The following is a 15,857-nucleotide window of genomic DNA, read 5'->3' on the forward strand; positions in this document are numbered from 1 at the left end:
AGAAGAGTAAAGGATGGCTTGAACATAAGTGACCATCAACTACTGAATGCAGAAGATACTATACATCAACTTAATGGTAACCACAAATCAAAAACCAGTAACAAATATTAAAGAATAAAGAGAAAGGAATTCAAATATATCACTGAATGAAGCCAATAAATCGTGAAAGAGAACAAGGATTAGGAAAAAAATCTATAGAAACAACCACAAATAGGTAATAAAATGGCAATAAGTACATATCAATAATTACATTGAATAACAATGACTAAATACTCCAAATCAAAAGACAGAGTGACAGAGTAGATTAAAAAAATAAGATCCATCTATATGCTACCTAGAAGACAGTCATTTCAGACTGAAAGACACCTGCAGATTGAAAGGAATTGGAGATACATTTATCATGCAAATGGAGGTCTAAAGAAAGGTGGAGTAGTAGTACTTATATCAGACTGAATAACCTTTAAAACAAAGACTCTAACAACAGATGAAGGACCCTATGTACTAAGAAAGGGGATAATCTAACAAAAGGATATAGTAATTATACATATTTATGCACCCAACATGGGAGCACCCAAATATATAACTGTTAGTAAGAAATACAAAGGAAAAAAAGAAATACAAAGGAAGTAATGGATAGTAATACAATAACAATAGGGACTATAACACCTCACTCATACCAATGGACAAACCAAACAAAATCAATAAGGAAACAATTACTTTGAATGACACACTGGACCAGATAGAGTTAACAGACATATTCAGAACCCTCCATCCTAAAATAACAGAACACACATTCTTTTCAAGTACATATAGGATGTTCTCCAGAAGAGATCACATGGTAGGCCATAAAACAAGTCTCAATGATAAGAGAAACAAAAATACAACAAAAATCCAAGTCATATCATGCATCTTTCTGACCACAACAGTATGGAAATCCATCACAAGAAAAAAAAAATCTGGAAATACAAATACATGGAGGTAAATAACATGCCTCTAAAAATGAATGGATTGACCAAGAAATCAATGAGGAAATCAAAATTAAATTACATGTAAACAAATGAAAATGAAAACAACAGTCCAGAATCTTTGGGATGCAGCAAAAGTGGTTCTAAAACAGAAGTTTATAACAATATGAGCCTACCTTAAGAAGGAAGAAAAAAAAAGAAAAAAAAAAAAAAAAAGAAGGAAGAAAAATCTCAAGCAAGCTAACCTTATACCTAAAAGGAGCTAGAAAAAAAAAAAAAAATGTAACCCCAAACCAGTAACAGGAAGAAAATAATAAAAGATTAGAGCAGGAACAAATCAGAAATTAAAACAACAATAGAACAAATCAATGAAACCAGGAGTTGGTTCTTTAAAGAAAAATCAACAAAATTAATTAATAAACCTTTAAGCCAAACTCCTAAAGAAGGGGGGGGGGGCTAAGTAAACAAAAATCACTATTGAAAGTGGAGAAATAACCAACACTACAGAAATACAAACGATTGTAACAATATTATGAAAACCTATATGCCAAACAAAGTGGACAACTTAGAAGAAATGGATAAATTTCTAGAAACCTGTAACCTACCAAAACTAAACCAAGACAAAATAAAAATTTGAACAGACCAATTACCAATAATTGAAATTGGTAATTGAAATTATTGCTTGAAATAAAGTAAAGTAAAGTAAATTATTACTTGAAATTTAATCAAGTAATCAAAACGCTTTCAAAAAAACAAAAGTCCAGGACCAAATAGTCTCACAGGTAAATTCTACCAAACATTTAAGGAAGAGTTAATACTTTTTCCTTTCAAACTATTCCAAAAAATATTAGAGGAAGGAAAATTTCCAAATTCAGTCTATTAGGACAATATCACCTGATGCCAAAACCAGATAAAGATATCACCAAAAAAACAAACAAGCAAAAAGAACTATAGGCCAGTATCTCTCATGAATGTAGAGAGAACTATCCTATGATCCAATAATTGTACTACTAGGTATTTACCTAAAAAATACAAAAACAGTAATTCAAAGGAATATATGCACCCCTATGTTTATTGCAGCATTTACAATAGCCAAACTATGGAAGTAGCTCATGCGTCCATCCATAGATGAATGGATAAAGAACATGTGTATATGTGCATACACACACACACACACAGATGAATGGATAAAGAAAATGTGTATACATGCATACACATACACACACACACACACACACACACACACACTGGAATATATTTTTCAACCATAAAAAAGGAATGAAATCTTGCCATTTGCAATGACATGGATAAGGCTAGACAGTATAATGCTAAGTGAATAAGTCAGAGAAAGAGAAATACTGTTTGATCTCACTCATAAGGGGAATTTAAGAAACAAAACAAATAAGAAAGACAAACCAAGAAACTGACACTTATCTATAGAGAATAAACTAATGGTTATCAGAGTAGAGGTGTGTTGATGGATGGATGAAATAGGTGATGGGAATTAAAAAGTACCTTTATCATGACCAAAAAAAAAAAAAAAAAAATCAGTGGAATAGAATTGAGACTCCATGAGTAAGCCCTCATATTTATGGTTAATTGATTTGCAATGCAGAAAGGAGAGTCTTTACAACAAATGGTGCTGGGATGTTTGGATATCAGATGCAAAAAACTATGAATGTAGACCTTACCTAATAGCATATGCAAAAATAAATTCAAAAGGAATCATAGACCTGTATGTCCGAGCTACAAGTATGTAACTTTTAGAGCAAACAGGAGAAACCTTAAATGACATTGGTTTACAATGAGAGTTCCTATATATGATACCAAACATACAATCCACAAAGGAACTTTGTTCAAAAGACTTCATTAAATAGAAGAAAAACGAAGACTTACAAACTTATTCTATGAGATCAGCATTACTCTGATACCAAAAATAAAACAGCAAAACTACAGGCCTGTATCTATGATGAACAAATACACAAAAATGCTCAAAAAATAATTAGCAAACCAGGATGCCTGTGTGGGTCAGTCAGTTAAGCTTCTGCCTTCAGCTCAGATCATGATCCCAGGGTCTTGGGATGGAGCCTGGAGTTGGGCTCCCTGCTCAGTTCAGAACCTGCTTCTCCCTCTCCCTCTATCCTCCTCCCTGCTTGTGCTTTTTCATTCATGCTCTCAAAATCTTTAAAAAGTATATATTAGGAAACCAAAATCAACAATACCTTTAAAAAGTTGTTCACAATAATCAAGTAAGATTTATTCTAAGGATGCAAAGGTGGTTCAATATTTGCAAATCAACATGATATATCACATTAATAAGAGAAAGGATAAAAACCATATGATCATCTCAATAGATGCAGGAAAAGCATTTGAAAAAGTACATCACCCATTCATGAAAAAAACCCTCAACAAAGAGGGTTTAGAGGAAATATACCTAAACATAATAAAGGCCATGTATGAAAACCCACAGCTAATATCACACTCAGTGGTGAAAACAGTTTTTCCTCTGAGGTCAAGAACAAGACAAGGATGTCCACTCTCTCACAACTTCTGTTCAACATAGTACTGGAAGTCCCAGCTGCAGCAATCTGAAAGCATAGATAAAAGACATCCAAATTGGTAAGGAAGAAGTAAAACTGTCACTCTTTGCAGAAGACATGATACTATATCTAGATAACCATAAAGATGCCATTTAAAAAAACTATTAGAACTGATAAATGAATTCAATAAAGTTGCAGACACAAAATTTATAGAAATCTATTGCATTTCTCTACACTGATAATGAAGTAGCAGAAAGAAAAATTAAGATAACAATCCCATTTATGATTACATCAAAAAGGAATAAAATATCTATTGGTCTTTAACCTCCTCCTTGGTTAAAGAGGTAAAAGACCTGTACTCTGAAAATTATAAAACACTGATGAAAGGAACTAAAGACCACACAAATGGAAAGACATTCCATACTCATGGTTTGGAAGAATTTATATTATTAAAATGTCCATACTGCCCAAAACAATATAGAGATTCAATGAAATCCCTATGAAAATACCAATAGCATTTTTTACAGAACTAGAACAAATAATCTTAAAATTTGTATTGAACCACAAAGGCCCCAAATAGTCAATACAGTCTTGAGAAAGAAGAACAAAGCTGAAGGTATCATAATTTCAGAATCAAGATTTACTAAAGCTATAGTAATCCAAAGAGCATATGGTATTGGCACAAAAACACAAAGAATTCAGTGGAACAGAATAGCCCAAAAATAAACCCATGCTTAGATGGCTAATTAATCTACAACAAAGGAGGCAAGAATATATAATGGAGAAAGGACAATCATTTCAATAGTGGCGCTAGGAAAACTGGATAGCTGCATGCAGAAGAGTGAAACTGGACCACTTTCTCAGCCATACACATATTAAACTCAAAATGGGCTAACTACCTAAATGTGAGCCCTAAAAGCATGAAACCCCTAGAAGAAAACATAGGCAGTAATCTCTGACATCAGCCTTAGCAACTTTTTCTAGCTATGTCACCTCAGGCAATGGGAACAAAAACAAAAATAAACTATTGGCTATCCCAAAATAAAAGGCTTTTGCACAGCAAAGGAAACAAAATGAAAAGGCAACCTACTGAATGGGAGAGGATATCTGCAAAGGATAGATCTATAAGGGGTTAATATCCAAAGTATATATTTTTTGAAGGATAAATGATTTCTTTGGACTTACATTCCTCTATGAAATACAAATGCTGATTAGGTGAGTCAGTATGTGAGAAAAGATCTTGAATCTTCAATGAACATGCATTATTTTTCCCAAGTCTGGATTTCTTGGAAGCCACATAATTCACAGTTCAGCCCATCTTCCAATTCTGCTCTCTGAAGGCTGGTCTCCTTCTAGCCTAAGCTGGGGAGAGGTACATAACCCACCCCAGTGTGTCCAATACCCTGACAGTGTTTTATTTCAAACTCTGATCCCTGCCTATAATTAAAAAGAAAATTCTGCCAGTTTGCTCCTGACGGTCTCTGCTACAGGAAAAATAGATTATCTGAAACATACTTTCGTTGAGACTCAAAAGCTAGATATACAATTGAAATAGGAAGAAGTGGGCTTATGGCTGTATGTATCAGCCAGCCACCCACCTGGACCCAGCCATCAGCCGTGGTTGTGGAAGAGACAGCTGGAAACATCCAAGCAGGAGAGGAAAGGACAAACATAGATGCTTCTACAGCATGATGGAGAGATGATTGACTTCACAGCTTCCAGACTCCACAGCATCCAGCCACCTCATCACCATGCTTCACATCCCAGGAGTCATTTATGCCACCAGGATAGCTAAAGTTTATGGGCCTCTCCTTGTGGCTCTTCATAGTCTTCGACAGGGTTTCAGCTGGGGCCCAGGGATCATCATCATCTTAAGGACGGGCTGCTTGTGGGGTGCCCATGGAGGGGTGATCGTGCCATGCATTCTCCAGCTCCCATAGGGATTTACCAGGTGCTTTTCAAACACAACATACTCCAGGACATCCCTGGGCACATCTTCCTGTCCATACATTAGCCGGCCAAACCAGTCATAGATGGCCAGAGTCTGTCGAGTGTGCTTGCGGACAGTGACCTGGCTGTATATGATGCCCTGGTTTAGCAGATTCGAACAGCAAACCTGAACCACCTGGGGTGGCTCTAAAGATTCTACGAAGCTCCAGTGGACCATCTTATACTTGATGTCCCAGACCATGTCTGGAAAACAGTTTTCAGTTACCAAGGTATGAAGCCGGTCATGGTCTGAGTTGTTTAGACAAAGGTGAGCTTCAATAAAAATATCCTTAGCTTTTTCGGGGAAGTCCTTTATTTTAAAATTAGGATCATGTTCTCTTATCTTCCGGATTGACAACTGTGATGCCACCTTCTTCTTCAGTTGTTCGCTTCTCTGTGCCAGTCCTTCCTTTGCAAGAGATGACAAGCGAGCATCACCTCTGGAGGAACATAGGCATCAAAGATACCAGCTGTACAGGCCAGATGTAGTGGATGCTCCAAACGTTCTGGAGGAATGACCAGTCCTGATTTCCGGGCATATTTCATAAACTCCTTTTCTGATTTGTATTTGGGTTCATAAGTAGGAGGTGTGAAACGTTTTTTAGTTCTCGCTGGAACTACAACTGTGGACTGAGTCACCAGGACAGGCTTCCAAGACCACTAAGGCTTTGGATAAACAATACAAACCCCGCAGTGTGGGGGCTGCCATTTTGTTCCCGGAAAGACCACTCTATCCAAAGTATATTAAGAACTTAACACAACTAAGCACCAAAACAAAACAAATTCCAATTAAAAATGGGCAAAGGAACTACTTGGTATTTACCCCAAAGATACAGATGTAGTGAGATGATGAGACACCTGCACTCCAATGCTTATAGCAGCAATGTCCACAATAGCCAAATTGTGGAAGGAGTCATGATGTCCTTTGACAAATGAATGGGTAAAGAAGATGTGAGGTATATATACATGTATGATGTGATACATATATATATATATATAATGATCTATTATATATTGTGTATATATATACATATATATATATACACACACAATGGTCTATTATTCAGCCATCAGAAAGGATGAATACCTATCATTTACTTTAGCATGGATGGAACTGCAAGGTGTTATACTGAGTGAACTAAGTCACTCAGTTTCACTCATATGTGGAATATAAGAAATAGTGAAAGGGACCATAAGGGACTAGAACTCTCCTGGGGCAGTGATGTATTATCAAGTAGATGGGAGGGAAACTGGGGAAAAATTAGAGAGGAAGACAAACCATGAGAGACTTCTAACTCTGGGAATAAACAAAGGGTTGCAAAAGGTGAGGTGGGTGGGGGGATAGGGTAACTAGGTGATGGGCACTAAGGAGGGCACATGATGAGATGAGCACTGGGTGTTACACTATATGTTGGCAAATTGAATTTAAATAAAATATTAAAATGAAATAAAATAAAATGCACAAAGGAAATGCACACCAAAAACACCCCAAATAATCCAGTTAAAAAATGGGCAGAAGACATGAACAGACATTTCTCCAAAAGACATACAGATGGCCAAAAGACACATGAAAAGATGCTCAACAGCACTCATCATCAGCAACAAGCAAATCAAAACCACAATAAGGTATCACTTTGCACCTGTCAGACTGGCTAAAATAAAAAAAAAAACAAGAAGCAAGTGTTGGCATGGATGTGGAGCGCAACAGTGTTCCACTGCTGGTAGGAATGCAAACTGGTGCAGCCACTGTAAAAACCAATATAGAGGTTCCTCAAAATATGAAAAATAGAACTACCATATGATCCAGTAATTGTACTACTATTTACCCAAGGAATATGAAAATACTAATGCAAAAAAATATATATACAACCCTATGTTTACTGCAGTATTATTTACAATAGCCAATCTATGGAAGCAACCCAAGTGTCCATCCATAGATGAATAGGTAAAGAAGAGGTGGTGATTGTGTATATAGTATGTGTGTGTCACACACACACACACACACAATGGTATATTACTCAGCCATCAAAAAGAATAAAATCTTGCAATTTGCAATAACATGGACAGATTTAGCAAATAAAATGCTAAGTGAAATAAGTCAGTCAGGGAAAGACAAATTCCATGATTTCACTCATATGTAGAATTTAAGAAACATGAAGAAAAAAAAGAGACAAACCAAAAAATAGACTCTTAACTATACAGAACAAACAGAGGAACAGAAGGGAAAGGGGGGATGGTAAAATAGGTGAAAGGAATTAAGAGTACACTTATCATGAGCATGGAGTAATGTACAAAATTGTTGTATCACTATATTCTAGACCTGAAACTAATATAACACTGTATGTTAATTATACTGGAATTAATTTTTTTTTAGATTTCATTTATTTATTCATGAGAGACACACAGAGAGAGAGAGAGAGAAAGAGACAGAGACAGAGACACAGGCAGAGCGAGAAGCAGGCTCCACGCAGGGAACCCGACGTGGGACTCGATCCCAGTACTCCAGGATCATGCCCTGGGCGGAAGGCAGCGCTAAACCACTGAGCCACCGGGGCTTCCCGAATTAAAATATTTTTTAAAAGTAGGCAGAGGGGTGGGATCTCTGGGTGGCGCAGCGGTTTAGTGCCTGCCTTTGGCCCAGGGCGTGATCCTGGAGACCCGGGATCAAATCCCATATTGGGCTCCCGGTGCATGGAGCCTGCTTCTCCCTCTGCCTATGTCTCTGCCTCTCTCTCTCTCTCTCTGACTATCATAAATAAATAAAAATTAAAAAAAATTTTTTAAAAAGTAGACAGAGGGGTGCACAGTAGGTTAATATCCAATTCTTGGTTTTGGCTCAGGTCATGACCTCTCCTGAGATGGACCCCCACATCTAACTCCACAATCAGTGCAGAGTCTACTTGAGATTCTTTCTCCCTTGCTAATAAAATTTTTAAAAAAAATAAATAAAAATGGGCAGAGGACCTGAAGAGACATTTTTCAAAGATAACAGATGGCAACAGATACATGAAAAAATGCTCAACAGTACTAATTATCAAGGAAATGCATATCAAAGCCATAATGAGCTATCACCTCAAACTAGTATAGAATCAAAAAGACAAGAATTACAACTGTAAGCAAGGATGTGAAGAAGACAGCCCTTGTGCTTTGCTGGTGGGAATGTAAATTGGTTCAGCTACTATGGAAAACAGTATGGAGCTGTATCAGAAAATTAAAAATAGAAATACGATTCAGGGGACCCCTGGGTGGCGCTGCGGTTTAGCGCCTGCCTTTGGCCCAGGGCGCGATCCTGGAGACCCGGGATCGAACCCCACGTTGGGCTCCCGGTGCATGGAGCCTGCTTCTCCCTCTGCCTGTGTCTCTGCCTCTCTCTCTCTCTGTGTGACTATCATAAATAAATAAAAATTTAAAAAAAAAAAAAAAAAGAAATACGATTCAGTAAACCTACTAATGGGAATTTACCCAAAGAAAACAAAAATACTAATTCAAAAAGATATATGCACCCCTATGCTTACTGCAGCACTATTTACAATAGCCAAGATATGGAAGCAACCTAGTGTTCATCAGCAGATGGATAAATACACACACATGCACACACACATACAATGAATTATTACTCAACCATAAAAAAGAAAAATCTTGCCATCTGTGCCAACGTGGATGGACCTAGAGATATTATTCTAAGTGAAATCAAATGCCATGTGATTTCTCTTACATCTGGAATCTAAAAAATAAAACAAATTAAGAGGACTTTTAAATAGAGTGATCAAACTGGTGGTTGCCAGAGGGGAGGTGTGTGGAGAGATGGGCAAATAGATGAAGGGGATTAAGAGGTACAAACTTCCAGTTATAAAATAAATGTCATGGAGATGAAAAATACAACATAGGGAATATAGTCAGTACTATTTTAATAATGCTGTATGTTGACAGATGGTGACTACATTTAAAATGAGCACTAATGTATGAAATTGTTGAATTAATATGTTGTACAACTGAAACTATTAACATTATATGTTAGTCATACATCAATGCGGAAAAACAGACAAGAAATAACACGTGTTGGTGAGGATGAAAGAAAAGGAAACCCTAGTGCACTGTGGTGGGAGTGTAAATTGGTGCAGCCATTGTGGAAAACAGTTTGGAGGTTTCTCAAAAAAAATTGAAGTAGAACTACCATATGATCCTGTAAATTCCACTTCTGGGTATTTATCCAAAGGAAACAGAAACACTAATTCTAAAAGCTATCTGCACCCCCATTTTCACTGCAGCATTATTTATAATAGCCAAGATATGGGAACAACATAATTGTCCATTGACAAATTAAAAGATAATGTGGCATATATACACAACAGAGTATTACATATGCATAAAAAAGGATAAGATCGTGCCATTTGAGACAACATGGATGGACCTAGAAGATACTATGCTAACTGAAATAAGTCAGACAGAGAAAGACAAATACCATATGATCTCATTTGTATGTGCAATTTACAAATAAAAGTTTTAGAATATTTAAAAACCAAGCTCAAAGATACAGAGAACAGAGGAGTGGTTTCAAGGGGAGGTGGATGAGACCAGTAAAAGGAGACTAAAGGCACCAATTTCTAGTAATAAAATAAGTCCTGGGGACTTAAATATCCTGGGAACTCTCTCTTTCTTTTTCTCTCTTGCTCTTTAAAATAAAATAAAATAAAATCTTTAAAAAAATAAAGAAAAACTGGAGTTTAAATAATAATAAACCAATACAGTTTCTTAGTTTTAACAAATGTACCACGGAAATGCAAAATGTAAATAATGGGGGAAATTGGATGAGGGGTATGTGGCAACCCCGTACTTCTCTACAACTTGGTTAATCTATAATTATTTCAAAATAAAAAGTTTATTAAAAAGTACCAGCAGGGGATCTCTGGGTGGCTCAGTGGTTTGGCGCCTGCCTTTGGCCCAGGGCACGATCCTGGAGTCCTGGGATCAAGTCCCGCATCGGGCTCCCAGCGTGGAGCCTGCTTCTCCCTCCTCCTGTGTCTCTGCCTCTCTGTCTCTCTCTCTTTCTCTCTATCCTGAGTAATAAATAAATAAATAAATCTTAAAAAAAAAAAAAAAAAAGTACCAGCTGACCATGAGAAGAGATGCAAGGACAAGAAAGGCATTGCCCTCAGAATCTTCTGCCTTCCTATAGGAGGGAGCCATGATGAGGATAAACGCCTTGAAGGAACACACGCACCCTAGTTTGCCTGGGACAGTCCCTAATTTATACCCATTATCTCAGCATCATCATTAATTACAAAGCACCCCCTTTTACTTCTAAAAGTATTCTGATTTTGACATTAAATTTTACGGTCACACCACCTAAAACCACGGAGCCTACTGCAGTGGTCAGAAATAAGAGGGAACATTGTGATAGCAGGACAGGATGGAAGGGGGTTAAGAAGTGGAAATTGGGGGATAGGAAGGAAGAGGTATGGCCCAGACAGGGGCGGCCTCAAGAGGAAGGGCCCAGAGGCAAGTAAGACCCAAGGTGTATTCTTTTTAAGACACAGAAGTCTGAAGTTGGAGAAAAACAGCAAACATGATTAAGATGATGGGGTCAACTAGGGTTGGGAACACATTAAAAGGACTAGAACTCTCCTGGAGCAGTAATGTATTATCAAGTAGATGGGAGGGAAAGCGACTATACCACGCTACACGTGACAAATCAATTTTCTTGAGAAAGATCCCTTTTTCCCCCTTATCTATTCTTCCCTAACCTTTCCTATACATTCTCTAGGCCCTTGATATATACTGAGCTCCAGCTCACCAAAGCTCACTCTCGAAGGTACTGTGAGATCCCTCCATACACTGCTACTGCCCTCAATGTATACAATGTATACAAGATTTGCAGCTGCTTCCCCAGCCTTGGGTGTCTGACCCAAACTGTGGTTCAGTCATATGCTCTGCTGACTCAGAGCCCACAGCTCTTCTCCACAACACCACTCCTTGACCCCCATGTGGCATTCTTTGCTACTGAAGTAAAGGGTCACCTTCAATAAAGCATAACCCCCAAGTCTTCTTGTGAACTCCAGATTTCAGAGAACAGAAAAAAATGTTTTACAAAAACCCTGTTGCTCTTTCAGGGAAGAAGACTTGCATTCTAAATAGTTTTACTATGAAAAGTAAACTGTGATTCAGTTTCACTTTCTATTTAAATACTTCAGGAACTAATACACATGCTATTATTTTCAGAGAATGATGACTTTATATTTTTTTTTTAATCTTGTCCTTTGAATCATTTCATTCCCATGTGATTCTCAAACACTTAAAAATCCCAAAAATCCCACCAACTTAATATACTTAGTGGAGTCTCTTTCCAGGATTATTTAGCATCTTCTGCTTATAGTCATGTCCAAAACCCAGTAGATCTTCCTACTCCTAAAGATTTGCCTAGACCAAATTAAGTGATACCACTCTGAAATCTGAATGTCTTTAATAGCTGCACACCATATGCGCTAGTAGAAAAACACGAGGAAGAATGTCTACAAGCTCACCTCTCCTGGGCTGTGGGTAGAGTGGGGAGCAGGGGGTACTTTCATCTGCAGTGTGCCTAGGAGGCTTGAGTAAGGTTGGGCCAGGATTCTGGGGCCTCTCCTGCCCGGGGCCGTCCTAACTTCGGCCCAGCCTGGAGGCTAAGAGGTGTGGACCCATGGCTGGCTAGGGATGCCCTGTAAGGCCGCTGATAAAATTCTCTGATGAAATTTGTTCTTCCTCAATGAAACATGCTTTCTCTGGGGATTCCTATGTCCATTTCCAAAGTAAAGTAGCAGGACAAGAACTTTCATAAAATCTGAGCCATCTAGCTCTCTGCTCTCTAAAATTTTCAAGTCTTTGCATGTCCTTCCCTCAGCAAAAACGCTCATATTTTAGAGAACTTACTGCCAATGAAGTAACTGGGAGGTGGAATTGGACAAACACATTCTGTTCTTCGTTGGTATGAGAGCACCTACATTGAGCCATTCCCTTTAAAGGAGCAGGCCTCACTTCTGGGGCCTGTGGAGAGAAGCCCACTCCAAGGTGTTAGTTTGCAGTTGGCTTCCCAGCACCTTCGCAGTCATAACCAAAGCAAAGGAGAATATTGCATGACTTCAGAAGAAAGCCGGCCACCTTGCAACATCTTCAGGAAATTCTGCACTCCCCTAGGGCTTGCAAAACTCCCTATGTCTTGCAGACCAAAGGCAAGATCTCAGTCACCTAGCTCTAGTTTGCATAATTAAAGAAAGTGGAAGCTGGTTATTTTCTGAGTGACCCTTGGCCCAACCAAGCTCACAGGGCCTGTGACAGAAATAAGATAGCAATAAAATGAACTACTGTAGCAGTGGAAACTCGTACTATCTACACTAGCAGGAAAAGCCAGGCCCCTGGATATTCACCTGATTCCTTAACCTGCAAGGGTCACCTGGCCAAAACAGTATCCACTGAAGGTACTATAATGTTATTCTTTTGAAGATGGCACACACAACTTCATGTAATTTCATGTTATAATCTGTAAGACTTCTGGTTAAAAGAATTTACTAAAATCTTCTATAATATCTTTTATCTTCCTTTTTGATGTGGAAAAGCATCGCCTGAGATCTGTTAATTTGCTATCACGTCTTTACCTCTTTCTGCTCCTTCTTCCCTTGTCCTATTAACACATTATCCAACTTTGCCTAAAAAAAATTAGAGAAGTTAAAAAAAAGACACAGAAGTTTAGAGCCACCTCCAGTATAGCCACACAGGGGGAGAGAAAGTCCACCTTCAAAGCAAGCACAGCAGCTGTACCTCTTCCACATTGGGCATCCAGACAGATTTCCTTTGTACAGAGTCTTGCTACTAGAGGAAAAAAAAAAAATTTTGAAAATCACTGAGTTACTCTAAATGTCCTTACTTTAAAGAAGCAAATTCAAGACAGGTTTACTTGGCAGGAGGTCACTTTTAGCAGAGCAACTGCTAGAAAGCAGGCCTCAATTTCCTTGTCCGTGGCAACAACAACAACAAAAAAAAGCCCAATTAGTTTAGGAAAGACCGAGGGAGCTCCACATGGGCCTCTTTCAATCAAAAGCCACCTGGGATTAGGGCGGCCACCCTGTCTGCAGGAGCTAAACTAAGATCCCTCCGCCCCCACCCCCACTTCCGTTGCAGAACAAGGGTCACTGCTACAGGGAGAGCTGAACCTCACAGCTGAACCTGTGGACTGGGTTCTGGTTTGAGTCAGAGCACGACTTGGTTTTAAGGCCCAGAATTTTTTGTTTGGATCTTTTAGCCTTGATTAAGGGTTCAGAAACATGGGGCCACCTAGCAGCCCTTGGCTTTCCAGAGTCTAGGAAAACAGCTCAGTCGCATTAGGAGTTTCCCAGAGAAAACCAGGACAGAGAAGGAATATTTACTAAGTGGGAGAGGAAGCTACTGTTGAAGACCTTTCTAATCCACCTCTATAAGGTTCACTTCAATAAAACCAGTAAACATACCTATCACAACTTTGTTCCCCCTGTGAGTAAAGCCTTGAATTTTTTTGTGAAAAGTGACACAGCAAGCAAGCTAGCTTGCTCATTTTAGCATGGCTGAGGAGATCTACAGAAGTGGGGTCCTGGGTCATTCTTGGGGTGGAAATAATAAATTCAACATTAATATGATGATGGTCTATGAAAGTTTCTGGATTTTTTTTTTTTTTTTTTTAAGGAATATATGAAATGTACTGGATTAAAGCCACAGTTTTCATCCTGTTCAGCTCTGGGTCCTAGGAGGGAGGATAGTGGGGTGGGGGTGGCGGGGTGGTTAAGTACAGGATAGGCAGGCCTGACCTGGCAGCCTGAGTTTTGTAGCATCTAGGCAGTTTGGAGTCTTTGAGTCTCCCCTGAAATCCCCTCCCCGACCACACAGCCTGCATTCCTGGGGAGTGTCCTAACATCTGCCTGAGGCTTCAGAACCATGCATTCATTTTTCAACCAAAATTTATTGAGCACTCACCTTAGGCTAGGCCTTCCAGTCTGGGACCACTAATTAAGTGCCCCCCAAAGAGCTCTGCACAGTTTCTTGAATAGGCATGGAGGACTGTATCCTGCTGACTCCTGTGCTCCCCATAGTAGCTTATGGTTAGCCTGTGCTATAAAGCATTTAGTTAACCACGCACACAGGGGAAAAGCTGGGATTTGCAGCCAGACTGACCCAGCTGAAATCCTAACATCGGGGCAATTGGCAATAACCAGCTGCTTAATCTTGAGGAGGTGGTTCAGATTCTCTGCATCTCAGCTTCTTTAGATGAAAATGGAGGATAAGAAAATACATTCCTTACAGGGTTATTTGTTTAATGGGACATAAAGACATATTAGGTAAATACATAGGGGCCACCAATAATACTAGGGTTTTTTTTTTAAGATTCAGCACAATTTTTATTTTAATATATTTCAGAGTAATGTCTGTACATAATTACAAAAGTAACACATAACTCTTACTCTGTACAAGGCACTATTCCAAACACTTTACACAGATTAAACTAGTTCATTCTAACAACAACCTTCTGAGGTAAGTATGACTACCTGGTGTTCAACAAATGATGTAACTGAGGTACAAAGACATTGAGTGACTTACTTAAAGTCACATAGCTAGCCTGTGGTATGACCTGGCTTCAAGTCATGTCCATATACATACAGTTCAATAATTCAAAAAATTCTGTAAGATTTGTTATGAAAAGCAGCCGCTCTGCATTTCCTTCCCAGGCATTCCCACTCTCTATATAATCAAGGCTTATAGAAGACAAGGATTTAAATTGCTTTCACCATTACTGGAAACCACCATATACCATTCATACACCACCCTTCCCCTCTTCCATCCTTTCAGTAACAATTGTTAGTTAGATGTAGTGTTTACATCATTATCACTTATAATACTATTATAGGCAACCTCTGCAGTGTTCCATCATTCTCTTTCTTCCCTATACAACTAGTAACTAGAGTTAATCTCTGTCTTATTAGTTGGCTGAATTTCTATGCACCTTCCCCTAATCCATCACCAAACTCTCCGTGTTCATCTCCTCTCCATTTATTCAAACACATCCATCAGAAGTCCTTCCATCCCTTGAACACACCTTTCCCAGAGAGTCTTTCTGCTCCAATCGACACTGGACGCTTCTAGTCCTCCCCTACAGCCATATCTCGGGAACTCCTTTCATCATCCCTGGAATCACTTTCACTTCTTTCTTAGGCCAGTTCACCTAGATCCTTTACATTTTTATGAAGTTGAATTTCTCAATTTTTTTTTTTTTTTTTTAGTTTGTGGCTCTTGTATCCTATTAAAGAGATCTTTCCTACTGTGAAATAGTGAGATTTTCCTAAGATTTCTCCTAGAAGTTTTATAA

At 38.6% G+C, this 15,857-nt stretch overlaps 1 long non-coding RNA gene and 1 pseudogene across 4 annotated transcripts in view; both read right to left on the bottom strand.

The window, feature by feature from the left end:
* LOC144318456 (uncharacterized) overlaps positions 1-15,857 on the bottom strand; it is a 111,893-nt gene that overhangs the window by 65,420 nt on the left and 30,616 nt on the right. Inside the window, exons 5-6 of one of the 4 annotated variants that reach the window (XR_013384358.1) lie at positions 13,286-13,336; positions 10,768-13,173 (exon numbers count right to left, since the gene is read on the bottom strand). The exons of 2 other annotated variants lie outside the window; for them this stretch is intronic. This is a non-coding gene — a long non-coding RNA (uncharacterized LOC144318456). Of the gene's footprint in view, positions 1-10,767; positions 13,174-13,212; positions 13,337-15,857 lie in introns of those variants that run through there. One more of the 4 variants, XR_013384357.1, reaches the window with a different exon arrangement.
* On the bottom strand, positions 5,212-6,203 carry LOC144318452 (large ribosomal subunit protein mL45 pseudogene; annotated as a pseudogene).

Source organism: Canis aureus, chromosome 8 (genome assembly GCF_053574225.1).
Source record: "Canis aureus isolate CA01 chromosome 8, VMU_Caureus_v.1.0, whole genome shotgun sequence".
NCBI classification, from domain to species: Eukaryota; Metazoa; Chordata; class Mammalia; order Carnivora; family Canidae; genus Canis; species Canis aureus.